Source organism: Panthera leo, chromosome C1 (genome assembly GCF_018350215.1).
Source record: "Panthera leo isolate Ple1 chromosome C1, P.leo_Ple1_pat1.1, whole genome shotgun sequence".
Lineage (NCBI taxonomy): Eukaryota > Metazoa > Chordata > Mammalia > Carnivora > Felidae > Panthera > Panthera leo.
This window is the reverse complement of record NC_056686.1, coordinates 147,003,095-147,015,451: the sequence shown is the minus strand read 5'-3', so window position 1 is coordinate 147,015,451 and position 12,357 is coordinate 147,003,095. Positions and strand designations below refer to the sequence as shown.

General features: G+C 39.0%; 1 protein-coding gene across 6 annotated transcripts in view; it reads left to right on the top strand.

The window, feature by feature from the left end:
* The window catches only part of CCDC148 (coiled-coil domain containing 148), a 276,911-nt gene that overhangs the window by 160,754 nt on the left and 103,800 nt on the right, over positions 1–12,357 (top strand). The gene's annotated exons all lie outside the window — the stretch shown is intronic.

The window sequence follows — 12,357 nt, the reverse complement described above, 5'->3', positions numbered from 1 at the left end:
GTCCCAGAGATTTCCTGCCCTCCTGGAATACATATCCTAATCACCAGGACAATAAATGCTGCAGGTTAGGTTATATTATATGGCACAACCTTGAGAAAGGAAAATGACCTGGTTGGAGATCAGAGTTTGAAAGTACAGAGTTTTCTTTGGTCACAAGAGGGGTCGGCAGAGATTTGAAGTATGAAAAGGACATGACTCAGCATTTTGGCTTGAAGATTGAGGGGGTCACATGGCAAGGAATGTGGGTGGACTCTAGGAGCCAAGAGTGGCCCTGGCTGACAGCCAGAAGGGAAATGGGAACCTGTAACCTATAGTCCTACAGCTATAAGGAACTGAATTCTGCCAAAAACAAGAATGAGCTTGAAAGCATATTTTTCTCGGGTCTCCTAGGTGGTTCAGTCGGTTAAGCGTCAGACTCTTAATTTTGGCTCAGGCATTATCTCATGGTTTGTGAGTTGGAGCCCTGCATTAGGCTCCATGCTGACAGTGCAGATTCTGTTTGGGATTCTCTCTCCCCTTCTCTCTGCCCATCCCCCACTCACACACGTGCTCTCTCACTCTTTCTCTCTCTCGAAAAACAAAAACATTGGGGCGCCTGGGTGGCTCAGTCGGTTAATTGTCTGACTTCGGCTCAGGTCATGATCTCCCAGTTTGTGGGTTCAAGCTCCGTGTCGGGCCCTGTACTGACAGCTCAGGGCCTAGAGACTGCTTCAGATTCTGTGTCTCCCTCTCCCTCTGCCCCTCCCATGCTCATGCTCTGTCTGTCTGTCTCTCTCTAAAAAAATAAACATTAAAAAAATTTAAAAAAGCAAGCAAGCAAGCAAGAAAATATTTTTCTCTAAAGCTCTCAGATTAAAACTCAGTTTTGTCTACACCTTGATTTCAGTCTTAGGATGTCATGGGCAGAGAGCCCAGCCACAACATACTGGATTTCTGACTTACAGGAGTCTGAGCTCATAAGTGAGTGTTGTTTTAAGCTGCAAAATTGGTAGTTATTTGTTACACAACAATTTAAGAAAACTAGTACAGTTTTTGGTATTTAGAAGTGAATTGTTGCTATAACAAATACCTAAAAATGTGAAAGTAGCTTTGGAGTTGGCAAGTGGGAGGAAGCAGGAAGAATTTTGAAGAACATGATAGAAAAAAAGACAGGAATGCCTTGAACTGACTTAGTAGAAATGTGAATGTTAAAGATGTGGCTGGTGAGTCTCAGAAGGAAGTGATGAACATACTATTGAAAGCTGGAGAAAGGAGGATCACTGTTATGTGGTGGCAGGAATTAATTCCGTGCTGCAGTTAGTTAGAAAACATTCCTGAGTAATGAACTTCATAGGTGATGAGCTAAGAAGATTTCCGAAGTGTTGAAGATGTCACCTGGGGTTTTTTGCTACTTATAGTAAAAAGGAGAGATTTGATGGTTTGGGAAATTCTCAACCTATCTAAATGGCAAAAGACTCTAGAGTTCAGAGATTATTGCTGTCATCATGCCATAGAGAAAAGGCTGAAAGTATGAATATACAACTCTTTGTTATAGCCTCGAAAAGATCACAGGGACAGAGTATTCAGTCATATAAAAGACCCTTCCAAGAGATTAAGGGTGTTTCTCATAGATCTTCTCAAACTAGAGAGCCTCTGGGAAGTTTAAGGGCAATTTCTCTCAGCCACCTCAAAGGAAAACCAAGGAAGAGAAAGGATTATCTCGAAAAGACCTGTCGGTGTGTGGCTTTTGTCTAATGGAGTGAATCCCCATAAAATCTGCAAAAGCTCACTTGTTTCTTGAGAAAATCTTATCAGAAACACTTCCAGCTTGGACTGAAACAGACAGAGTGAGTTTGGAATGAAAGGAGCTCATAGACCTCCTAAAATTCTAGTGGCAGGAAGCAGAAACTTGGAATTCCTAACACTTCTGCCGCTGGACCAAAGCCACTTACCTAGGGTCAGGAAAAGCTTCTCTTCACTTCTCACCATGTTATACATAGAGTAGTTGTATTAGCTCCCAGTAGGAAATATTGATGGTAAGATTGTGTATAAACTCAAAGGGGCCACTAAAGGTCCAATAGGACAATCATTCATCCATTTATTTATTCATTTGTTCAGTAAGTATGTACCAAGCATCTTTAATATGACACACATTATACCCAGTCCCTCATGCAATTATAAGATGTCACCCCACTCAAACAGAAATTGCCCCCTTTCTGGTATCTTTTTAAAGGGATGTGTTTACCTGCCCCACCACAAAGATAATATGTGATTCTTGGTTAGGTCAGTAGAAGCTTTTACTACTAATAAAGAAGGGCTTATTTTAGCTCCAAACTTAATGAGTGTAACAAAAGGGTTAATAGAACAAAATTAAAAATACAAAATGGAGTGAACTATATATAATTTACAATTAGTTAAATTAAGCATGACTACATATAGTAAATTAAATATATATGCATATATACACGGTATTTACAAATGGGTATATTTGTGTATCCACCCCCCCCCCCACACACACACACACAATTATAGTGTGACTTTCCTGTCTTTCTCAGTGGGTAGTGATAGCTGAAGGAGATCAGGACAGTGCCTTTGCCCTCATTCATGCCTAGACCTCCTCTTCTATTATTTCCTGGTCCTGTATCATCAAACCATACTGTGGGCATCTATCCTCATGTGATGGCCCGTGCTACTCTGAATGCTTCCTAGTGTGCATTCTCTTATGCCAATGAAACTTATTAGTTTTGCTACAGTTGATCAAGGTCCAGGCCTTCGCATATGAACTTTTTGCCCTGACTGACTCTAGTAAGGTTCATCAACTATCCATTAATTTTTCTTTGTGTTTGGGTCTTTAATTGCTCCCGTATACGTTTGCATACTGCACGATACAGAACTGTCCTATGCAATTTCTTTCAAATGCCTGTGACTGATTATCTTTCATTTCCAGTGAATGCTCTGCTATTGCAGAGGGAGGGGGATATAGATTTTGAGGATTTAGGTAGTGGAAAAAAGGACCTTTAAGATCAGAGCACTGCCTGGAAAACATCCCCTGACAGAGACGCCTCTGAGATGGCACCTTGTATTCTAGACCCTCTGTTTCTTCCAGGTCCTTTTGTCTCATGCTGCTCCTTCTCAACCTTGATGAAAGGAGTGGTGTGTGTGTGTGTGAGAGAGAGATTGTGATCTAAATGGATCCCACTTAGACTAAAATGACTTAAGATATAAATATTGTAAATTTATGTAATATATCACTGAGGACTGACTGAGTTGTGAACATACAAAACAAACAAACAAACAAACAAACAAACCCCGCAGCATTCGGTAACATAGTAATGCAATGACATTCAGTTGATTTAAAATGGGCTTACAGCACTCTTTACATTTTCATAAAATGGAGACTATGAAATATAAAAACTCATTGATGCCTTGGACCTTGGAAATATGTCTTTGAAATTCTCTGAACTCCAGTTTGATCTCTGCTGTAACTACACCCACCTAAATCTCTCACTGCAAACATCTACTTTTCAAAGGAACCACCTGCCACTAAAGCCAAACTATCCCCAGCTGGTTGAGTCCCAATCTGTTGAATTACTTCCCACCCTCAGTTTTGTGGTTCTCTCAATTACTAACTCCTAGAAGTGTGAAGTTTCAGTAAAAGTTTGAGGGGGTGTTTGTCTTTTAATTATTGTTTCTTTTATTTGGGAATCTGATGAACATGGGAACTATCAAACCTAATGAGTAAATTAACTATTAGGATATTATAATTAAAAGGAGAAGATAGTTATATTTTATGTAAAAATGACTCCAAATAAACTGGGGTCAGAGTTTATTTCTGAAATTTTAATATTAGTCCTCTGTTTTTTTTATATGAAATTTATTGTCAAATTGGTTTCCATACAACACCCAGTGCTCATCCCAACAGGTGCCCTCCTCAATGCCCATCACCCACTTTCCCCTCCCTCCACCCTAATATTAGTCCTCTGAATAATATTGTTTAAGTAAAGAAAGTAATGTAATATGGGAGGTTTGATTTTCCAAAAGAAGTCAAGGATTATATAATTTAAAAATATTCATAACATTCCTTATTTTGTTATTAAAATTTAGAAATGAACATTAATGTAAGCTTATTAATTAATGGATTCTAACATTCTAATATGAGACTGAATATAGAGTCAACTCTCAGTATGAATCAACAGGTGGCATAAAGATAGGATGGTGGTCTAAGAACCTCAATTTTCTAGTGTCAACTGTCTTTTAAAAGTGAAAATTTCTAGGTGATGTCACCAGGATGGTGTCCTAGGTTGTTTCTGACTTCATTCCCTCTCAGAAAAGGAACAACTGACTTCTATTCCAGAACAAGACAGCACTGGGAGAATCCTAGAACATGGGGGTGAGGCTGAAACAGCCCCTTGCACCAGAAACCATGACAGACTGCATTAGAGGGGTAAGAGAAGAGGCTACACATTGACACTCCATTGCCTCTCCCCCTATGACAGTGCAGCACCACACAGGTCTCCTTTGAGCCTCCAGTTTGTCTTGTGGAAGAAGGCCAGGGGGAGACAACCAGCCTCTCCCAGCATTGTGGGTCATTTTGTGGGAGCCCCTCCTCTGATCTCATACAACATGGATTGCAGGGAATCATCAGGGGCCCAGCCACTAGGCATCTGTGATGGAGAAGGTGTGTGTGTGTGTGTGGAGGAGGGATGGGCTTGCAGCAACCAGCACACAGGTCTTGGCAGACTGAGTTCATATCTGCAGTGTCCACATTGTAATCCCAACCAGCAGTTTTACTCATCTGCAATACCAAACTGGGGGGTGCAGATCTGTCTAATTTGGATCCTCAAATAAGGAGTTTTGCCAGTCCTAGAGCCTGGTCTGTTTATGCCCAGTCAGGGTGCTGAGTCACAGCCTCACCCTGTGGAAAGTGTCTCCTAGTCCCATTTGACCAGATGGGATTATAACAACTTCTGGAAGCTGTGTGGTCCACTGGCACTGAGAGGTGGGTGGAAAGAGCTGATAGCCCCCAGAGCAAAGCCAGTACAGAGCATGGAGCTTCCTGGGCTATGCACAGACATGGGGATTAATTTATAGACAAGTCTGAGGGTAACTACTGGACAGTCAGAACTAGAGGGCCTGTTTGGGCATTTGAGCGCCGCCTGGAGTATCCCCTCCTTCTCACATTCAGGCAAGGGTGCTGAGACATAGCCCTACGTACTATGGAGAGTGTTTTCCAGCCTCATCTGCCCAGAAGGACTGGTGAAAACACCTGAGAGCTGTGTGGCCCAGTGGTATTTGAGTTGAGAGAAGGGCAGCAGAGCTGATAGTTCAGAGAACAAAGGCAGTAGCTAGGGAAACTGGGGTGGGGGTTGGCTTCGGTTAAGAAAACAAACAGAGATTTAGAACTGCTTCTCTCACTGTGCCAGGGAAGGGAATTTAATTTGTAGCCCTGCTTATCACTGAATATAACCTTCAGCCTGTCCAACCAGGGAACTTAACCAGAGCATATAAGAAGCTGCATAGATGATTCAACAGCCCTACATGCAATGGCACCTGAACAGAGAGCACAGCCTGTGGCTTCCCTCATCTGCAGAGCAAACTGGTTGTCTCACTTGACCAGGGAATTCAATGCACAACCAAGCCTCATTTGGTTTCCCAAACAATAAGCTATACAGGCCCTGGGCCCTGTCCTACTGCCCTGCCAGTGCAGGGAGGCTAACTCATAGCTTCATCTATTACTGAATATGTACCCAGTCCTAACCATCTAGTAAGCCTGGCCAGAAAATTCAGACAACCATGGAGCCATCCTACAGCCACACTTGTATAGGGAACCAAGCCAGTAGTCCTATTTAAATGTTCTCAGCCAATTACAACCCCCCGCCCCAATCCCTGTCCTCAGAGCTTGAACAATTCCCTCACACAAAAATAGCCCATAATATCAAACCCCACCTTCCCAAAGGCATAACTAGCAAACAGACTCAGAAACCCAAACTGAGCTGACTGGTGAAGAACTATCTCTGCCAAAGCAAACCTGTATAGTCTGCAACAGGAGCCCCATTACTAAAATGCATAAAAACCAACATAGGGAATCAGGGATTATGAAAAATCGGGTAAATATGACACCACCAAAAGAAACCAATAAAACTCTAAAGATAGGGAGATCTATGAACTCTCAGAAAAGAAATTCAGAATAACTCTCTTAAGGAAGTTTAGTGAAGTACAAGAAAACACAGACAACAAAACAAAATTAGGAAAACGGTACATTAACAAGGATATAGCAACCATCAAAAACAAATAAACAAGCAAACAAACAAGCAAACAAAAAACCCACCCAAACCCAAACAAACAGAAATCCTAGAGTTGAAAATATAGCAACTGAATTGAAGAATTCAACAGAGAGTTTCAGAAGTAGACTCAACTATTCAGAAGAAAGATTCAGCAACTGAGAGGGTAGGACATTGAAAATTACCTAGAGGAGAAAAAGAAAAAAATGAAAAAGAGTATTAGAATATAAGGAGAAAAAGAAGTAACAGTGTAGAATGTATTAATTCTATCGAAGTCATCAGTTTAAAATAGGATGTTATAAGTTTAATACATTTTATGTAAACCTCATTGTAACCACAAAGGAAAATCTTGTAGTAATGACACAAAAGAATGTAAAAAAGAAATCAAAGAATATCAATGCCAAAATATAGCAAAACTCAAAAAAATAAGGGTAAGAAACAAGGAACAATGGATCTACAAAATAACCAGAAAACGATTAACAAAATGGCCATCAATAGTAAGTTCTTACCTATCAAATATTTACTTTAAATTTAACAGATTAAACTCTCTAATCAAAAGATATATAATGACTGAGTGGATTTAACAAAAAAACAAAAACCCAGACCCAACAATATGCTGCCTACAAGAGACTCACTTCAGCTTTAAAGAGACACATAGACTGAGAGTGAAGGGGTGGATAGAGACATTTCAAGCAAATGGTAACCAAAGCCAATCAGCCAAGCAACAACAACAACAACAACAAAAGATCAAAAACAAAAAAACCCCAAAGTAGCTATACTCATATCTGATAAAATAGACTTTAAGCTAAAAACAATAAAAATAGACAAAGGTTATTATATAATGATAAAGTGTTCAAGACATCAAGATGATATAACAACTGTAAAAATGTAAATATTTACATGCCCAACATTGGAGCACCTAAATATGTAAAGCAAAAACTAATAAAGCTAAAAGGGGAAATAAACAGTAATGCAATAATAGTTGGGGACTTTAATACTCCACTCTAAACAATAAGTAGATTTCCAAGCAAAATCAATAAGGAAACAGTGGATTTGCACAATACTATAGGACAAATGGACCTAGCAGACATATACAAAACATTCTATTCAACAGCAGAATACACATTCTTCTAAGAGCACATGGAACATTTTCTAAGATTGATCTTAAGTTAGGCCACAAAACAAGTTTTAGCAAATATAAGAAAGTCAAATATTAATAAAATGAAAGAAAAGAATTGTATGATCATCTCAATAGATGCATGAAAAGCATTCAGCAAAATTCAACATACATTCATGATAAAAACTCTTAAATCAGGCAAAGAAAGAACGTATCTCAATATAATAAAGGCCATATGTTGGGATCTGTGCTGAGCATGGAGTCTTCTTGGGATTCTCTCTCGCCCTCTCTTTCTGCCTCTCCCTCACTTATGCTGTCTTCAGAATAAAAAAAGATTTTTTTAAAAAGGGGGCACCTGTGTGGCTCAGTTGGTTAAGCGTCCAATTCTTGATTTTGGCTCAGGTCATGATCTCATGGTCGTGAGATCGAGTCCCACATCAGCTTCTACACTGAGCATGGAGCCTGCTTGGGATTCTCTCTCTCCTTCTCTCTCTGTCTCTCCCCCACTCACACTATCTCTCTCTTAAAATAAATAAATAAACATTAAAAAAAAGAGACAAGCCCATAGCTAACATCATACTCGATGGTGAAAGGATGACAGCTTTTTCTGTAACATCAGGAACAACACAGGATTCCCATTTTTGCAATTCTATTCAGCATAGTACTAGAGGTCCTAGGTAGAGCAATCAGGCAATGAAAGTGGAGAGAAGAGAAGGGAAGGGAAGGGAAGAGAAGAAGGAGGGAAGGGTGTCAGGATTGTAAAGGAAGAAGTAATAGTGTCTCCATTTGCAGACAACATAATTTTATATATAGAAAATCCTAGAGAATCAGCCAAAAAGTGTTAGATCTAATCATTGATTTTAGTAAAGTTGCAGGATACAAAATTAATACAAAAATTAATAGCATTTCTATACAGTAAAAATGAAAATTTTAAAAACGAAGAAATCAATCCCATTTACAGCAGCATCAAAAGCATCAAAAACTATAAAGTACTGAAGAACAAATATAACTGGGAGCCCCTGCATGGCTCAGTCAGTTAAGTGCCCGACTTTAGCTCAGGTCATAATTTCATGATTCATGAGTTTGAGTCCCACATCACGGTTTCGGATCCTGTGTCCCCCTGTCTCTCTGCCCCTCCCCTGCTTGACCTTTCTCCCTGTCTCTCTAAAAATAAATAAATAAACTTAAAAAATAGAACAAATTTAGTTAAAGAGGTGAAATCTCTTCATACTAAAAATTACAAGACACTGATGAAATATATTGATGAAGACACAAATAAATGGAAACTTATTTTGTGTTCATGGGTTGTAAGAAGTAATGTTGCTGATATGTACTGAAAGCCATCTACAAATTCACTATCACTATCAAGAGTCTAATGGCATTTTTTACAGAAGTAGAAAAAACACTCTTAAAATGTATATGGATCCACAAAAACCTTGAAGAAGCCAAAGAAAGAGGTATATAATACCTCTTGATTTCAAGCTATGCTATAAAGCTACAGTCATAAAAACAGTATGATACTGGCATAAAAACAGACAAATAGACTAATGGAACATAATAGAAAGTCCAGAAATAAACTGAACCCTCAATGGTCAACTAATACTTGAGAAGAGAGCCAAGAATTCTCAATGGAGAAAAGACAGTGTCCTCATTAAATGTAGCTGGGATAATTGGATATGAACATGTAAAAGAAAGAAATTGGAACCATATCTTATACCACTCAACAAAATTAACTCAAAATGGATTAAAGACTTAAATATAAGATCTGAAACCATGAAACTCCTAGAAGGAAACGTAGGAACAAAGCTCCTTGACATGGGTCTTAGTAATGATTTTTCAGTGTGATACCTGAAGCTCAAAGCAACAAAATAAAAGATAAACAAGTGGGACTACATCTAACTAAAAAGCTTCTGCAATCAAAAGAAACAACCAACAAAATGGGAAGACAACCTAAGTAATGGGAAAAAATATTTGCAAACCATACATTTGATGAGGGGTTAATATCCAAAATATATACAGAACTCATACAACTTAACAACAAAAACAAAACAACCCAATTTTAAAAATGGACAATTTTAAAGGATCTGAATAGACATTTCTCCAAAGAAGACATATAAAGGCCACAGGTACATGAAAAGATGCTCAATCACTAATCATTAGGGAAATACAAATTAAAACCACAATGCGATATCACCTAATGCTCATTAGAATTGCTATCATCAAAAAGATAAGAAATAACAAACACTAGTGTAGATGTGGAGAAAAGGGAATCCTTGCGCACTGGTAAGATTATGGATTGGTGCAGCCACTATGGAAAACAGTATGGAGGATCCTCAAAAAAATAAAAAAACAGAACTATCATATAATCCAGCAATTTCATTTTTGGGAATATATCCAAAGGTATCATAAACACTAACTCAAAAAAATATCTGGACCCTCATGTTCAAAGCAACATTACTTATAATAGTCAAGACATGGAAACAACCTAAGTATCCATCAATGGATGAATGAATAAGGAAGTCGTGGTATATATACACATAATGGAATATTATTCAGCCATTAAAAATGAGGAAATGTACCATTTGCAAGAATATAGATGGACTTTGAATGCATTATGCTAAGTGACATAAGACAGATAAAGTGAAATCATATGTTAAGTATAGTCACAGAAAGTAATTATACTAAGAGAAGTCAGACAGAGAAAGACAAATACTATATGATCTCACTTATATGTGGAATATTAAAAAAAATAAACTCTGAAAAAGAGCTCAGACTTCTCACAAGAGAGGGGGTGGCAGGAGGGGAAATTGGAGGAAGGCAGTCAAAAGGTACAAATTTTCAGTTATAAGATAAATACGTAACAGAGATTTAATGTACAACATGGTGACCATAGCTAACAGTGCTGTATAGGAAAGTTGTTAAGAGAGTAAATTAGAGAGAGAGAGAGAGTGACACAGAGTGTGAGTGGGGGAGGGGCAGAGAGTGAGGGAAACACAGAATCCGAAGCAGGCTCCAGGCTCTGAGCTGTCAACACAGAGCCCAACGTGGGGCTTGAACCCACAAACTGAGATCATGATCTGATCTGAAGTCAGACACTCAACCGAGTCACCCAGGTGCTCCTGTCAGGACACAGTTTTAGGAAAAAGTCAGATGGAGGGGGGGGAAAGCAGCATGGGTCATCAAAAGCCAGATAAATGATTCTCTGTAAGAGATTTTCCAATAGATAGTTAAAAAAAAATTTTGTTTTAATTAACTCAAGGTATCAATTTTTTTTACAGTTTCTATGTCTTGGTTATTCATGGTAATTTGATTTAATTAACAGACATCTGTATAGTGCTTGCTATCCCAATTTCTCTGCCACTACCATTTCTCTCTTCTCTTCTACATCTTTCCTATTAACCTACAAATATGCCATTATGACTTCTATTTTAAAAAACTACTCTTCGTTTACCCCACACACCCTCCCTTAGAAACTGTACCATTCTATGGCCTACACACTGTTTCCAGCTTCTTTCCACTCATTCTCTCTTGAGCTATTTTGTCCCTCCACTCCAGCCAAGCTGTGCTTGCCAAGGTCATCATTGATCTTCATGTTGTTAATTTCAGGAGTCAGTTCTCAGTCCTTACTTTACTTGAACTATTAAAAGGAAGTGATCACTCCCTCCTCCTTGGATATTGGGCTTCCAACTTAATACTTGGCTTGTAGGAGGCCATTTTCTCTTTGCTTTTTTATCTCACTTCATTCTTTTACCTCACTGATTTCTCTTTCTCAATAAATTTGGATGAATCCTCCTCACCATTCTGACTTCTAGGCCTTGGAGTGTCCCAGGGACTCAGTCCTAAGTATATATACTTCTTGGGTGATCTCAATCAATGCAAAATTACTTATATGTCATTTATATGCTGACAAATAACAACATCTCTGGTCTAGACCTCTCTCCTGAACTCCAAATTTACACATCCCACTGCCTCAAATCTAGTATGTCCAAAATGTATTCTTGTTTTTCTCTCCAGACTTACTCCTTCCTCAGTTTACCTTTTCTCAAAAAATGGGAACCTATGCACCCAGTGCTTGGGCCAAAAGCCTTGGTATTATCTTTGTTATTTTTCCCTGCACACCTCATACTGATAAATTGTCATAAATAGAAGGCTCTATCTTCAGTCAGAGCTGTTATTTTTTTTAAATATTTTTTAAAGTTTACTTATTTTTGAAAGACAGAGACAGAGTATGAGTGGGGGAGGGAGCAGTCAGCGAAGGAGACACAGAATCTGAAGCAGGCTCCAGGCTCTGAGCTGTCAGCACAGAGCCTGACTCAGGGCTTGAACTCATGAACTGTGAGATCATGACCTGAGCTGGAGTTGGACGCTTAACCGACTGAGCTACCCAGATGCCCCTCAATCAGAGCTATTATAATAATCTCTGAATCTCTGAATGTCTCTGCTCCCTCCTTTTCTATTCCCACACTATTTCTTTTGTCTATTTTCCACACAGCAGTCAGAGATGTTTCTAAAATTCACGTCAGATTATGTTAGTCCCTGCACTACACTCTATATCTCTTAGATCTCATATTCTGCCACTTTCCCCCTCACTCATCCTGTGGCAGCCATATCAGTCCACTTCCTCCCCTTCCAACACCCTGGCACATGACCTCTTAGGGTGTTGCATTGGCTGTTTCCTCTGCCTGGAATACTACTCCCCCAGATGTCTGCACAACTCACTGTCTTGCTTCATTCAGGCTTTCACTCCAATGTCATCTTAGAGAGAATGTCCATCCTTGATCACCAAACTTAAAATAACATTCTTCTTCCCTGTTACTCTGTCCATTTATTCTATTTCATGTTTTTTCAGCACTTATCCCACCTGATACATATCTATTTATTTATTCACTGTCTTCTCTTTTTCTTCTAGGATGTAAGCCCCATAAAAAAGAGGGGTTTGTCTATTTTCATTGTTTTACCTGCAGTGCCTGGCATAACGCA